The 17,576-nt window shown below is 33.9% G+C and overlaps 1 pseudogene; it reads right to left on the bottom strand.

The window, feature by feature from the left end:
• Positions 12,014 to 15,871, bottom strand: LOC110262072 (annotated as a pseudogene).

Raw genomic sequence — 17,576 nt, 5'->3', positions numbered from 1 at the left:
AACATGTAATAATCATGTAATGTATGACCAAGAAATACTAATATCTGTATAAAACATTTAGTATTATTTTTGAAATTAGATATCATATGTTTTTGATATTGAAAACTGTAAGATTTTGGAATTGTTTGTAGTAGAATAGCTTACTTAGGATTTATTTAGATTCCTTTTGAGCATAGCCTACAAATTCATAGAAAACTGAAATGTTAATATTAAAGAGCATATGTTTATGTAGAAAAGAGAATCCATGAGGCCAGCTGGGTTTGGCTCCTCCTTACTAGGCTACAAAACAGCATCTGTCAATGTAGGTATCATTTTAAGAATAATAATAATGTTAATTTTTATTTCTTAGGGATATTAAGGAATAAAAGTTTTGGACAAATAAAATTATTATAAAATAACATTTATTTTATCCGGTTCTTAAAATGTATAATATGTTTTATATGAATGTTGGCTTGGTTATGCTTATTGATTTATGGAAAACAAAGGAAGGTCACATCTACATAATGTAATCAATATTTTCAACCTTTCACATAGGGCAGAAAAATATTTTATGAATTATTTTCATGCTTTAGGAATATTACAATAGTGTTTAACATATACATTATATAGGGATGTCATAATTAATGAATTGTGTTGATTAGAAAGTTATTAGTAATGATGAAGTACTGCTCACTGAGATCTTTTTCTAAATATATTCATGTCTTCTAAATGGAGAAAAGTATTGGAAAGAGGGATTTTTGGTATGTGAAGACTTTTAAATGCATGATTACTGGTCTAATCATTACAATATGATCATAGCTTAATAACATTTTGTTGTCCCAGATGATACCATAAAGTCATATATAAATACACCAAGAAACAAAAATTTATGAAAATGAATTAATAAGAATGGTTTGTAGCACTCCTTTAGGGCTATAGTTAAGGAGACAATGGATAAACATTTAAACATTAACAAAATAAGGAAATGAAATATTGTATAAATATTTTGAAACAATTGCTGTTTAATACATGAAATGTTTTAATCTCAAACATAATGTTTAATTAAATGTAATGTTTAATGGTTAACGTTCGAAATACGGAATACTCAATGAGATATTATTGTTCAGCATAGTATATTACAATTGAATTTGGTTATGAAATGGCTTTTTCAGCTACCAATTTTTGGTGACTTTGGGAAAGTCACTCAATATTTCTAAATTTCATTTTCATCTTTGTAAAATGGGAGTATGGATTGTGCTCTTTTATAGCTATCTTCATGCTTAGCATTATTTTTATCTCTATGACCTCTTTCTCTGCATTTTTTATTTTTGCCTCTCATATAATGAATTTTTCCTGACAATTGTGCTCTGACTACCTGTGCTGTTCATTTAATTTGAGGTCTGAATTTTTATTCTGTCTGCATTACTTGCATGTATATCCACTTCATTTTCATCACAGCTTTTATGTCTAACATTTTCTACATGAGACAAAATTAAAGTTTTCCTCTTTCCTTTAAAAATTTTTTCATAGATATAATTACAATGCAAAAATAACAGCTGTTGAGCCTACATTTTGCTAACCTTTAGGCTATTTGATGTAAACACACACACACACTATTTTCTTACTACCACAATATTTGTATTACTACTCAAGTTACATATATGATAAAGTGAGGCTTATAATGATCAAGTGACTTCTTGTACAAAGTTAAACCTTGCTAAGTTCTAAAGCCAAGATACAGAGGCTTCCCTGATTCTAAAATTCATGTTATTATGCATTAAACTCCAGCATTCCCATATGTGTCTGGCCTGGTCAATGCCCTTTGCCCTGCCCTCCTAGCTGTGCTCCTAGATGGCTGCTCTAGGAGAACAGTCAGGTAAGCAAGGTGTGCCTAATCTTCAGCCAGCCTGCAGCCAAGCCTCAGTGGACCCAGTGAGAATGCTGCTCTCTGGCTGCCCAGCATTTCACTGCCGTCATCAAGAGACATCTCATTCCCAAAGTTGAAGCATATTGTCATAGAAGCATAGAGTAGAATGGAGATTGCCAGGGGCTGAGGTGAGGAGGACATGGGGAGTTGTTCAGAGGGTGTAAGTTTCTGTTATCCATGATGAGTGAGTTCTAGAGATTTGCTGTACAACATGGTGCTTATTCTGTGCAATTCTGTATTGTGCACTCTGAAGGATGTTAAGAGGTTAGACCTCACGTTAATGTTCTTACCACATAAAACAAGAAAACTCTATAAGGAAATTTTTGGAGGTGATAGAAATGTTTAGTATTTTGATGGTAGTGATGATATCCTGGGTGTATGTATGCATATATCCAAACTCATTAAAATGTATGCATTAAATGCCTGCTATTTTTTGTATATCAATTATACTTGATTAAAGCTTAAAAAAGGGTTCTCAAGGCATGCTGTTAATATTATTAGCTAATCTTCATTTACAGAATAAATTCTTGATTAAATATAGGTGCTTATGGACAGAACATTAACATTTCTTAAGATTCTGATGTTTAGTTCTGTATTTATATAAAAACAACATCAAGCTTTAGTTTAAATAATAATATTCCATTCTTCTTAAACTTTGACGTTCTTTTTTTTTTTTACTCGAGAGAAAGGATACCAATTTCATTAGTTTCTGTTGATTAACTATATTCTAAAACCATACATTTATAGTAGAAATTTAACTTGAAAGACATTATATAGTTTGTATTAAGATTTTATGATGATATGGGAATCTTCATATTCTAAATTACACATGCTAAATATAATACTAGAGTACATGTTAAAAGAAGCATAACTACATTTTCATATTATAAATTGTGTATGCATATGAGAAGCATAAAAATATATTTTTATATTATAAATTGTATATGCAGATGCATTTTTATTTAAAATTAAGGCATGTGATAACTAAATATAGAATATGTCAGCAATTATTACAGATATTTAATTTTGATTATACTAGTGTATTCAGCATTAATACACTATATATAATTCTAGCTATTATAACACATAATATATGATAAATATCTGTGAAATGCTAGAAGAAAATTCAAAATTCAGAGAATAGATACTATGAGTGTTAAGGTATAAAAGTGTGTTGAAGGAAATGAAAATTAAATATGAAAAATTATATATCAACTTATACAACTATTTTAATGATGCTTTGGTGGTACAAGTATGTTTGAGCATTGTTCTGCCTCTATAAATGCATAAAATGTGGAATAAAACTAATTATTTGATAAAGTTTTCATATGGGAGTATTTGATAAAATTACCCTGGATAAATTCATAGAAATGCAGTTACTAGGTTAGAATTATAAATAGTATGAGTTCTTGTTATATACTGTCATATTTATTTTCTAAAAAGATTATGTACATTTATAAACAGTATAATTAATTTTCATTGAATCAGGTTTTCAAGATGAGTCTTAATAAGATCAATTACATAAACTAATTTATTTTTTGTATATCCAAATAGTTTTTGCACTGATATCTTGTATTTTGTGTTAAAATAAAATATAGGAGTTCCCATTGTGGCTCAGCAGGTATCCATGAGGATTCAGGTATGATCCCTGGCCTGCCTCAGTGGGTTAGGGATCCGGCCATTGCCACAAGCTGTGGCGCAGATCGCAGATCGCAGATGTGGACTGAATCTGGAGTTGCTGTGCCTGTGGTACAGGACAGCAGCTGCAGCTCTGATTCGACCCCTAGCCTGGGAACCTCAATATGCTTATATAAAAAGAAATATATATGTATACATAAAAGTTTTACAAAACAAGTGAAAAAGTTAATCTCTAATTTGCCACATATAAATACTCAGTGTTATAAACATATTCAACTTGTACTTCTAGAAAGTACACTGGTTTATATGTTATTACATATACATCTATTGATGAATAAAAAGTAACAAATATTTAAATCCTGCTACATAGGAGCTTAAGACCAGCTCCTATGTAAGATTTGATTTCATATTTTTGAGTGTTCTAATTTCTGGAGCTTAAATTATCTACTAAATTATTAAATTACATTTTTAGGTCTTTGGGAAATAAAAATCACATTTAAAGCTACTAAATTTTTTTCTCATATGCACTGAACATTTGTCATTCATAATATTCTTACTATAATTTTCTCCTTTTTTAAGTATTTGATCTATGTTTCAAAGGAAAGTTAAAATATGCCATATGATTATCAAATAATGAATCACTTAGTCCTATCTAGTTTTAATCACAGAATCAGAATAATAGTAATATACTACATATGAAAGTGATTTTATTTTTTTTTTGTCCTTTTTTTTTTTGCCTTTTCTAGGGCCGCTCCCGCGGCATATGGAGGTTCCCAGGCTAGGGGTCGAATCAGAGCTGTAGCCACCGGCCTACGCCAGAGCCACAGCAACGCCAGATCCGAGCCGCGTCTGCGAACTACACCACAGCTCACTGCAATGCCGGATCCTTAACCCACTGAGCAAAGCCAGGGATCAAACCCGCAACCTCATGGTTCCCAGTCGGATTCGTTAACCACTCAGCCACGATGGGAACTCCATATGAAAGTGAATTTAAAAAATTTTTTCTGATCAGTTGATAAGTGTATAGAGAGAAGTACACAAACATGTATATAAGCGGAAGAGATGAATTTAAATCTATTTTGTATTTGGCCGAAAAGCAATTTTTTAAGGATCCTGTGAAGCTCCTAGGCTTGGTTTCAGTGTCTATGAGGCATATCTCTAGAGTGTAAACTTATTTTTTATGTCTCACTAAATCCTATTCTAATTCATTTACATTAGGTTTATAAAATTCATTGATATGTCAAAAGAACAATGGCTCCTTTTGGAGTTCAAAGTATGGCTCTAAAGGGACATAATGTGTTGATTATAGGTGATATACATGTATAATCCTTCTATCTATACATTTTTCTCATTGCTCTACAGTGATGATGAAATAATTCTTACTGTTGGAGAGATTCTTTTGAGAAAATGTATATATAAATCCTCTGTCAGATTAATCCAAATTAGTGTGTCAGATTAAAAAATCAGTTCCTACTAAGATCATGAAGGCAAGCCGCACTGCATAGACTATTCAAGATAGTGAGAAGATATAATGTTGAGTGTCTAAATCAAGGTTATTAAAATTGTATGGAGAGTTGACCGACAAATTTTCATACTAGCTTCTCTTAGTGCTGTTTATCTTTCTTACCTAACATTTTTTTCTAAGAACTGAATTGATTTCTTTTTACAATTATTTGAAGATTACACTAAATTGCAATCCTCCTATAGGCAGGCAGGAGCCACAACTTCTGCCCTCTTGTCCACATTGTGTATTCAGGCCCTTTTTCTGGCATACAGCAATCACTCAGTTACTGGTTACCGCATGCATGGTTGAAGGGTGGCCACATCTGTAAATATAGCATGGCTGAAAAAATGCATTGTGGTACTTGTTATATAGTACGTGATTACTTTCTACATCTTTCTTCCACAAGTTTCATCCTCAAATGAAATTTATGAGAAAAGAATAATTGGAATGTGAAATTTTATATCATGAGCAAACTTTGAAGAAGACATCTATTGTCAGAAAATATATGCATTTGGCTCAATTTCAGGCACAAGAAGGGACATGATATGTTTTACTTTATACATGCTCACCATGACTTTATTATTACTTTTAATATTCTTGCAATGATTCAGAAGAATATTTTGGGGGGTTCTTTTGGAAATGGATTGAGCAAATCAAACATAAGAGTACTTACCAGTTTGTGAAACCCTCAGGATAATTAATCATCACAGGCAGTACCAGAATCCCTTATCTATACTCTCTAATAACCACATGAATTTTCACTGTCTATAATAAGTGATATAGGATCTTCAGGAATAATGGGATTTGATATGGAAAAAAGCATTCCTAATGCTAATTACAGTTTTTACAGTAGGATACAGAAAACAAGTTTATGCAGTATTATAAAGTCAGAAACAAATCAATTTAGTTTGAACCAAAGTTTTTTAGCAATTATCTTTTTGATGATTTCAACACTAAGAGAATCTAAATTACCATAATGTTTTGTTTATATTGTGTGTTTTTACTTGTAATTTTAATATTGTCTGACATACATTCTTTGGGTATATGTTTATATTTTTATATCAATTACATGGTTAAAGCAAAACATAATGTTTGTGTAAACCGAGAATAAAGAGTTATTATATCTGAGTATCATTTTTTAAAAACTACACAGAAAAATCTGATTTTCCATGTATGCTACTAGTTAATCTAAAATCTGGTGTTAAGCTAATATTTCTGTGTATGCAGTTTTTATTTTCTTTTATGCTGATTATGTTAGCAATATACTACTGATATATACATATATTTATCTTTAAAATAATAATACAAAGACCATGAAAGCACTTTAAATACACAAAATAAAAAGTTATAATAGGAGTTCCCTTTGTGGCTCAGTGGTTAATGAACCTGAATAGGATCCATGAGGATGCGGGTTTGATCCTTGGCTTCATTCAGCGGGTTAAGGATCTGGCGTTACTGTCAGCTGTAGTGTAGGTCACAGAAGCAGCACGGATCCTACGTTGCTGTGGTTGTAGCTGTGGCTATGGCTGTGGCTATGGCTGGCAGCTATAGATCCCTAGCCTGAGAACTTCCATATGCTGTGGGTATGGCCCTAAAAAGCAAAAAAAAAAAAAAAGTTAAAATGATGAAAGGCCAATGACTATATTTCTTTTATTCTACATGATAAGTGACACATGTTACATTTCCTAAAAAACAATAATTTTAAATTCTTTTAACACAATCATTAAATTATAAAGAAAAAGTATACTGCTAACTTTGTTCAACACATATACACACACTGACTCACCATCACCACCAAAGCCTGAAGTTAACAATAATCTGTTTGCCTGATATTTAAAAGCTATATTGAAAATTTCCTAAAATATTTTTACTTCACGTTTATTATGACTACACCTAGAGCCAGAATCATATTAATACTAGTTTGTAAACAATGGCAATAGTTTCTACTGCTTGAAGCCCAAAACTGACTATGATATTTTCTTCATTATACAAAACACCTGATAAAATTAGCAAATAAAGAATGTTACAAAAGAAATGCAATTTGTAGATTCAAACTGCGATTGGATGTAAAGTTAAGACAAAATATAATGCTTGTATAACTAAATCATTTTATATTAGTTTTATACAGAGTTTAATTCTGGTCCTGTGAAAGTCTTCATGCATGTCAAAATTAATTTACCCTGGATTACTAAAAAAGCTCGTTATTGTATTTTTAATAAATTCATCTTATTTGGCTAAAAAGGATAATAACAAAATTTGTTTGATAGTTTCGCAGTAAACATACATTTCATAAAAAGCTGGGAAAACAAATAATGATTACATCATAACAGTCTTCATTTACAAATATAGTTTTCTCCTGAAAAATTTATATTGAGCTTATGAATGTTTAGTGCTTCACAGAGAAAATTCTATGACCTCACTTAGAAATTTGTTTCCTTTCTATGCTCCATAAAATTGAAGAGAATTGCAGAGCAAGTGGAAATACTAACTTTTATAATGATGAGCCATATGGCACTCGGTTTACTATATTTATGCTTAGCAGAGAGTATAAAATTATAGTTATTGCATTTTTTTTACAAAATGAGGTTACTACTTCTATTATGCTTACAAATTAGTAAGATGAGGATAACAATAACAAAAAATTCAGGTTACTTTATAGATTCTGCTGAGACTAAACTTTTTCCTAAACTGCTTTGGCTTATAAATAAGTTTAAGATGTGTATAAACATGAAATACTATGCTTATTAAAAAAATGTCCAGGTGAAATTTATGATACAATTCATTTGTCTTGGGAAACAACTTACTCCCAATCCAACCTAGCAAATTAGTTGTTTTTTTTTGGGGGGGGGGCACACCCATGCCATGAGGAAGTTCCCAGTCCAGGGATCAAACATGCACCATTGCGGTGACAACTACGGATTCAACAGAGAACTCCCTAAGCATGTTCTTAAATAAAAACAAACAGAGGCACTACCTCTGATCTCCTGCCTACTCGGTATCTCCTCAACTGAGTACATTCAGATTGAAATGGACAAATTGGTGTTTACTGATAAATTAATCTATAATTCATTATGAGATTGTATATGCTCCAAATCTAGTAAATTTTAATCTCCAAATGACCTGAAGAGGCAAAATTATGTACACGAAATGAGGTGGATTTAACTAATAATACGGTACTACAGTACTCCATTTATAAGCAATTTACAACTTCTGCTTAGAGGCAGCTCATATACTTTAAAGGAGATAGTAAAAAACATCTCTTTTTTCACATTATAATAGGAAATCTTAGGAGTATTTTTAGCAAAAATTATTAACTCAGTTTACATAAAATTTGAACCTCATGCACTGACCACAGAGGGAACAACATAATGAAATGACTCTTGGAGAGCAATGATCAAGTATATTGATGATAACACATAAAAAGAAGGTTGCATTCCATCTCACCTCCAAAAAAAGTGAGGATAAATCAAACATTTTTAATATCAAAATAGTCATAAGTTAAGTGAAAAGTCAGGTCACTGTGTTGATACACCCACAATGTTTTATTAACATAACTATGACAATTTTCTAACTCTGACAAATATTTATCACAATGAACAGATTTTAAAACCACAATAACTCTTGTCTAGATTGTCTTGGTTATGTACACTCAGTTTGAAAGTCATCATACTATGCCCTCATCTCAAGCAGCAAAGAACAATGAAAAGTTTAGTTTACATGTAGAATCTTTTCTATGAAATACATAAATACCAGCTATTCTTTTGGCAGGAATTTGGTATATCTTTATGTTATTTTGCTGCTATACAATCAGTATCTCACAATCAGAGCCTATTAGTTTGAGTTACCATACTCACAAAATGATAAATTTCTTTTACAGCCTTCAATTCCATCTAGTTTTAAATACTAGATCAAAGTAGCATTTTATAATGAGAGCCGGGCTGAACTCTGAAGCTCATGGTCATTGCACTGAATTTAAGAGTAAAAACACTATGTTAGTTTCAAAATAAATAGCATAAACTATCAAGTATCTACAGTAACAGAAAGAAGCATAAACCAGGGAAACTTTCTAGTAGTATTTTTTATTTTCTAGAAGTCAGAAAGATTAGCTTTGCTTGCGTATAACAATGTACTATCATTTTGTAATGCTAACAGAAATGATTAAATCAAAAAATGTAAATGTAATCAGTTTTAAAGCCATCTGAAGACTCATCATCTAAGATATAAATTATAGGCTTTCCATGGCTGCTGAAAACTTAATAGCCTTTATTTCTAGAATACATACTATGTTGAAAGTCTGATGTTTTACACGGCTTAATGAGAATTCAAATCAGAGTGTTTCTAAAAGGGAAGAATTGGTTCACACTAGGTCAACCATGATAAAAACCTGTTCCTAGAGCTATCTGAACTACTGCATAAATCCATTCTCTTGTCAATTGCAACTTGTTTCAATTGCCCCTTCATATCTTTTAAACAAAAAGTAAATGGACTTTTCCAGTCTGTAAGTGGATTAGGTCCCTCATACGTAGATATATCTGGTACATTTATTTTTAAGAACCTCTACTGTAGTGTCAGAATGATCAGACTCATCAACATGCATCTCAAAGATCTTTCTAAACTTTTAAAACCCCCCTCTTGGTAGCACAGAAGACTGTTCATTAACAATTTCCTTTTGCTTATATAAAGTTCTAAATTGGCATTATTGATAGCAATGTCATCTGCCACCCTTTTCCCCTGTCAGTAATTATAAAAGTGGTGTAGTTTAAAAGATGGGGCCTATTGATTCTTATGCGTAGTTCATGAAGTTACTTTTCTCGCTACCTGAAATATTTGGGAATGTTGGCAAGAAATGTGACAAAAAAAAAAAAAAAGGATGATTAATACAATCTCAAACTTTGAAAATAAATGTTACTTGAATTCTGACTGATCAATTTATAGAAAAACACTGAAGTAGGTGAGGACTGGATTCTTACATTGGGGACATTTTATGAAAATATTTGTATCAACTAAATCCTTGATTCTTAGCATCAGTTTATAATCTCAATGGAAGACAAACAATGAAAGATATGGTTTTGGGCACTCTGGTTAAAAACAAGTTTTAATCATATTTGTCTACCAATCCAGTGAAAACCATTTTTATACATTTGAATGAAAAAGTTCAGAATAAAATCTGGTGGGCAAAGTGAGATCAAACTGAAAACCTGGTTAATAATGACAGTGGATGAGATTTAAAGAGCCATGGTCACAATATGAATGGAGAATAGACTCTGTCATGCATGAGATATGTGTCTGAGGGGTGACAAAACAAGTGTCATGATGCATGTTCATGTGAAGTACCTCCTGAAGGAGACTGGGCAGAAGTGAGAAGAGAGTTATCTCCATGGGCATTTTAGTCAATAAATATTTCAGTAAACTAGACTTGTGGTTGCCTAGGGGGAGGGGGAGGGTGTGGGATGGGTTGGGAACTTAGGGGTAATGGATGCAAACTATTGCTTTCAGAATGGATTAGCAATGAGATCCTGCTGTGTAGCACGGAGAACTATGTCTAATCACTTTTGATGGAGCACGATAATGGGAGAAAAAAGAATGTATACATGTATGTGTAAGTGGGTCACTGTGCTGTACAGTTGAAAAAACTGATTGGGGAAATAACAATTAAAAACATATTTCAGTAAACTAACAGGTATAGGAAAATGTATTAAAACGTCCAATAAAGAGAGATGCAGAAGACCAACTAACTGTATTTTAACAAATCCATGTTCTCTATAGCCATGTTTGATTAAATCATTTTATTTTTCAATTGAGACTGAAGAGCGTCTCTCTCGATATAAGGTACACTTTATAGCTACTTCATTTTTACCTCTTTCGCAGAAACTGTCAAGTTTTTCACATATTTGTGGTAGGATTTTCCTTAGATTTGAATATCAAACTGTGTAGAACTGCCCTTTACATTTTCAAAAATACTTAAACATTCTTTAGTTGAATATTGGTTTTAGTTTTATTCTACTTACTATGGGTAAATGTATATATTGCTGTGCTTCCAGTTACATGTTATGTCTGCAATATGTAATTTGTTTCCATTTTAATCCATTCTCTGACCTCCAATTCATTACCATGTTATTGCCTATATTGCGTTTGGGAGAAAGAAACAAGGGAGACAGAAAGAGAAAGAGAAATACAGAGACAGAATTATTTCCCATGTGTAGGTGTATATGTATATTCACACCACACACATAAATATGCATGCACACTTACTTTATCCTCTTTTCTTGCTCTCCACAACTTCTTGACTATACTTCTGTAGTGTTTGTGTCACCTGCACACAGGGTACTCTGCAATGCAGCAGGTGTGACATACATTTTTTACGGGAAACTTCATCATATATCGTCCATGTGTAATATACTTCTTATTGGTTTTAGTTTAAAAGCCAAAGTTCTTACCAAACCTGAAACACTTAATGCCATTTCACCCCTGCCTACATCAACAGCCTCATCTTTAAACACTCATTCCTTTCCCTGTCAACACTCTGGTCAAAATATCTTTTAATTCTATAAACATACTGCATTCTGTTCTGTTCATGGCCATTGCATAGGTGTTTCCAATCCCTAAGACATTATTCCTGAGGTCTGTGCTTGGCTGACATCTACTGCACCCTGTAAGTCTCAAAGGGACTCATGATATGACTTTTTGTGGCCTCAAAAAATACTGCATGTTGGGAGTTTCTGTTGTGGCTCAGTGGTATCCAACCTGACTAGTATCCGTGATGATGTGGGTTCAATCTTTGGCCTTGCGCAGTGGGTTAAGGGTCCAGCTTTGCCGTGAGCTGTGGTGTAGGTTGCAGACATTGCTATGGCTGTGGTGTAGGCCAGGAGCTGCATCTCCAATTTGACCCCTAGCCTGGGAACTTCCATATACCACAAGTGTGGCCCTATAAAAGTCCCCCCCCCATCCCCCGCAAAAAGGGCATGTCTCCTTCGTGGCTGATATGGCCATTCTTCCAGCCTCTTTTTCTCACTAATGTGGCAGATGACTGAAGAAAAAAAGATGTGCCATTTCTGTCCTTCACTCCATTCCTAGGACTAGTTCGTTGGTCAGCAAATTGACTAAAAGTGTTTGTTTATTTGTTTGTTGTCTAAAGGAATGAACATGATATGAAGCTATCTATGGTTAGATATGAAGTGCTCCATTTAACCCCTCTTCCTCTTTCTCCTGGGTATCAAAATTCAAATGAGCTATTAGACATTGCTAAATTCTCACAGTACCCATGTTTCTGCCAAATGGCTATTATACCTCCAACTTCTTATTAAACTCTACCACTTTGACGCTGTATTTGTAACTTTAGCATTTCCACCCACTGGCCTCCTGTGGAGAGTCTATGGTTTATTATGATTTTAGCACATCACTTACAATTCACCTGTCCAACCAATGCCTGTACTAGCCTAAGTATGTTCATGTTCATCATCGTAGACAAAATGACACTTATACTCTCACCTCTGCTTTTCTCTTTGCCTTGCTTGAATTCTAATATCCAGAATCATTTTCCTTCTTAGGTAAATTATCTAAAATCACTGCTATTTTTTCCAAAATAAACTCAGCTCTTCTTTGCATTAAAGTAGCTTAAGGCCACTGAAGAATATTTTATAATCTGGAATTTATTACATGATAATATTAATAATACCTGCACTTACTATATGCCAGGCCAAACAGTTAATCTTCATAATGATATTACGAGGTAAGTGTCATTTATCACCAAATTCAACATTTCCAGTTTCCACTTGTCCATGATAGTACATTTGTCTCACTGAATTCATTCATTCACTCTTTGCTACAATGATTTTCATATAGTTTAACATAACCCCTCAACCTTATCTCTGCCCCACCATTCTCTGAGGATGACCTTGCCACATCTTTCGCTGACTCATTTCAAGCCATTCGATGGAACCCCCCATCCTCCTGCTTCAGTCTCTTTTCTTTGTCTCTTCAGGTACTCTTTCCTTCCCTCTTGTTAGTGGCAGAATTGCCTCTACCATCCTCTTCTCTCTGGCTTTCTATGGGATATTGTTTATTATTCTCCATTCTTTTATGTAATTCACATTTTCTTCTCCCCTAGTCCTTTTTTTTTTTTCAACTTCCAGTGTATTTTCTTTTTCTAGAATCTAGATACAATTCACTCTAGAAGGACAGTGCTCAAAACCATTTAAGTGACACCATGTAAGTTCTTTTAAACTACTTCAATATTCTCAAATGTGAGAATGCACATTCCAATAATTGGAACATTAAAACCTAGCATTATACTAATAGGTTTACTCTATGTTGACATACTTATACGGAAATGTAAATGAACCACATAAACTTTAATATTACACAATTTGGCCTTCTTATAAGTCAGCTTACATATAAACAAAGCTATCCTTTGCTTATCTGTCCTAACCTATGACATACCAAGAGACTTAAACAGGTGACTCCTCCCTCTTGGACAAGGTAAAAAAATGAAATCTTTATGCAGAAAAAAAAAAATACTAACTCAGAATTACCAAATTCTGAAGATACAGCAGATGGAACACCAGAAATAAGTTTTCAGAAACACGTATTGAAGTCTTTTAACTAAGTAAGACTGTAGGAGTTTACAATATGGACCAAAAGAAGACACAGTTTCTTCATAATACTTGTTTTAATGAGTCTCAAAATTCTGTGACAAACTTTGGCTCCATTTTTTTCTATTAAAGTGTATTAATTTTAAAAACCAATAACCTAAAATTATTGCTCCCACCCCCACACAAACATGGTCCACAAGATATTCTCCTTTCCTTCTGAAGATTTTATGATGCATTGTTATCATTAACCAATCTTTTACTACTAAACTTAAATGGCCAACTAAGACGAAGAGTTATACTACTGATTAAGACCAGAGGGGCAGGTATTGGGGATAATATTTGTTTTGCCTTCTGAGAAGACTTGCTGACCTTATCAGTTCCAGCTGCCTTCTTGTCCTCTGCTTTGATGCCACCCACATTAACCATGTCTCATGTCACAAGCAATACAATGCCCAGAGGAGGATGGTCAAAGAAGCCCTCCATGCACATGGGCTTACCAAGGACCATATCAATGGTGGCAGAATCACCAGATTTCAAGAATTCAGAGTTCATCTTTCAGCTTTTTCACAGAACAATAATCAATCTCCTCATTCAGCTCAGCGAACTTGCAAGCAATTTAACTGTCGTAAAAATCCAGCATAGATAAATATCCAGCACCGATTTGTCCTGGATCATTGTTCAGGACAATCACCTGAGCTATGAAGCCAGCCGTTTCCGTTGGTGGGTCCTTTTTGGTTTCACAAGGAACACTGCCACAATGGACATCTTTGACACTTTCTGGACATTGATGCCATGTTGCCTCCAGGAAGAGTTTTACTCACAGATTCACGGTGCATTTCAACAGACTACTTCAGTTATAACTTTGATTAGAGCAAAGGTGACTATCATGCTGGGTTTGAGAACACCAGTCTCCACTCAGCTCACATGGATGGCCACTGATACCACCAATTTTACAGATGTCCTAGAAGAGCAGACACAAAATCTTGACAATTAGCTAAGTTTGTGGCAGCATGCACTCCAGCCTTGCATGCAGCATACTTCCGCAGACATTATCATCTTAGCGGGTGGCTATTTATTCCTTGACCCAAAACATGATAACACTTGGCTCCAGCATTTATAAACATTCCAACTATAAACTGGCACAAATATTACTGTGTTGGAGTTGTAGCCAATTTTCTTAATTATGTTTTGACTTCCTTAAAAATGTCCTCATATCTCTCTGGCTGCAGGGTAGCTTAGGGGATCCATCTTGTTAACACCAAAAATTGGTCTTTTCACATGAGTGGGTAAGCCAGAGGGGCATGCTCACAAGTCTTCCCATTCTTGGAGATACCTGCTTCAAATTCACCAATACCACCAGCACAATCAGGACAGGGATCAGTCAGCCTGAGATGTGCCTATAATCATGATTTTGAAAAAGTCTCTGTGTCCTGGGGCATTAATGATGATCACATAATACTTGCTGGTCTCAAATTTTCACAGGGAGGTATCTAGGAATGATACCAAGCTCACTTTAAGCGTTCAGTTAGTCCAAGACCCATCTCAGCAGGCTCCCTCTCAAATTTTTTAATAGTTCTTTTGTTAACGCACATTTGCAGTTCAGATGGTAGTGGACTTAACTGAGTCTATATGTCCAATGACCACAATGTTGGTATGGGGCTTTTCCTTTCCCATTTTGCCTTAGATGTCTTAGTGGTTTTCATGGCACCTGTGTTATGGTAGCAAATCCATTGTGAAAAAGCCCCATAGTCCTTTTAATCAATCTGCAATATTCAAACATGTGCTAATTGCTCCCATGTTGAGAAAAAGAAAGGAAAGGAAGATTCACCACACACCATATTCCCTCCCAGCTCTGTCCCATTGACAGTTAAGCTTCAAAGAGGAACTGACTATACCCATAACTTCTATTTATTCATCTCTCATTCCTCAACCTTTTCTCTTACATGTCATATTTCTCTAGGACCTTCATTTTTCACTCTGTACTGCTTACCTAGATGATTTAATCTCCCCACAAGTTGTCAAAAGTAGTTAACTCTATTATATTGATTTTGAGCTGTAAATTTCTTTCCTATTTTTAATATCAAAAAGGTAATTCATTTTTAGATTGATTGCATATCAGATATCTATCGGCAACTTTTATTATTTGTTCTCAGTGGTACAAAAATAATGGTACATTATTACAAACAATAGTATCTTCTCTATGAAGAAAGACAGAATTGGCATAAGCCAATTTTTTTTTTTTTTTTTTTTGGCTCTTTAGGGCTGCACCTGTGGCATATGGAAGTTCCCAGGCTAGGGGCTGAATTGGAGCTGTAGCTGGTGGCCTAGCCACAGCCACAGCCACAGCCACAGCAACATGGGATTTGAGCCATGTCTGTGGCCTTACAACAGAGATAATGGCAACATTGGATCCTTAACTCACTGACCCATGTCCTTGTGGATACTAGTCGGGTTCGTTACCTCTGAGCCACAACAGGAACTCCATAAGTAAACATATATTGTTTCTCCAATTCCAAACCCACATTTGAGCAATAATGGTTACATGAGAACCATTCCTCAACATAGAAATGTTGGATTTCCCTCAAGAAATGTGTGTTCATCAGATAAAAAAGTGAATGCTTATGCTTGGATTACCTGAAAAACATATGCTCCAATTCCAGTCTCTACCATTAAAAAAAGCTTTAATTTTCACAAACTTGGAAGTCATTATCGATATTTGTTTTAAAACCATATTCAGCCATTCAATAAGTTCTATTTCTAAAACAATTATTAGTAAACTAATATTTATTAAAGGATTCATGTACTAACACTTTAGCTCCTTTGTATGAAATGTCTTAGCTTTATTAGAAAACAAGATAAAAACAAAAACTAAGAATCTGCTACTCCTGTTATCCTCAATTTACATTTTAGGGAACTTATACAGAATTTTCGAAGGTTACTAAGCTACTTAAGTGGAAGTCCAAAGTTTTATTTAAATACCTATTACTTTTTCTTTTACTCATGTCTTTCATGAAATTTATCAGAAAAGCCACTAAACTCCTTCTATTAATTGCACAGTGCAAACAAGCAATATTTTAAAAGAACAAATTGAATTGATGTTTCTCTTGCTAAAATTCTTTGTTTCCATTTTAAATATAGTCTAAAATTTTCAATCTACAAAAGCCTTCCTTACCAGAACTATCTCCCTTTTAAGTTAATTACATAGCATCAGAGTATAGTGGGCAAAATAATGACTCTCCCAAAGATTTCCATGTCCTAATTCCTGGAATTTGTAAATAGGTTACATGCAAAGGAAGAAATTAAAGTTGTTGTAAATGGAATTCAGGTGCTAGTCAACTAACTTAATTTTTTTAGCCACACCCACAGCATGACAAAGTCCCTGAGTTTGGGATTGAACCTGTACCAGAGCAGCGACCAGAGTTGCTGCAGAACAATGCTGGGTCCTTAGCCCAATGAGCCACAAGAGAATTCCTCAACTGACTTTAAAATAAAGAAATTATATTATCCCAGTGAGATGAGAAAGAGAACTGGAAAAATGGAAGCGTGAGAAAGACTGACTTTGGTAACACTGAAGACAAAGGAGTAGAACCACGCATAGCGGAATACAGGCAGCCTCTAGATGCTGCAAGATACAAAGAAACAAACTGTCCCACAGAGACTCTAGAAAAAATTTAGATGTGTCAATATCTTGATTTTAACTCAAAATGACTCACTTATGAATTCTGACTTTCTCAAACATAAGATAATGAATTTGTATTATTTTAAACCATTCAGTTTGTGGAAACTTGTTAACAACAGCAATAAGAAACACATAGTGATACTGCTTTCAGGCATTCATTTATTCCTTCATTTAATCTTCAAATACTTGTGTATCATGCAGTTGCTATTACTTATTAAAACTGCATATTTAGTCATTTAAATACTCCAATATTCTAAG

Source organism: Sus scrofa, chromosome 8 (assembly GCF_000003025.6).
Source record: "Sus scrofa isolate TJ Tabasco breed Duroc chromosome 8, Sscrofa11.1, whole genome shotgun sequence".
NCBI lineage: Eukaryota > Metazoa > Chordata > Mammalia > Artiodactyla > Suidae > Sus > Sus scrofa.
The sequence above is the reverse complement of the archived record's forward strand: the minus strand, read 5'-3'. Positions and strand labels throughout refer to the sequence as shown.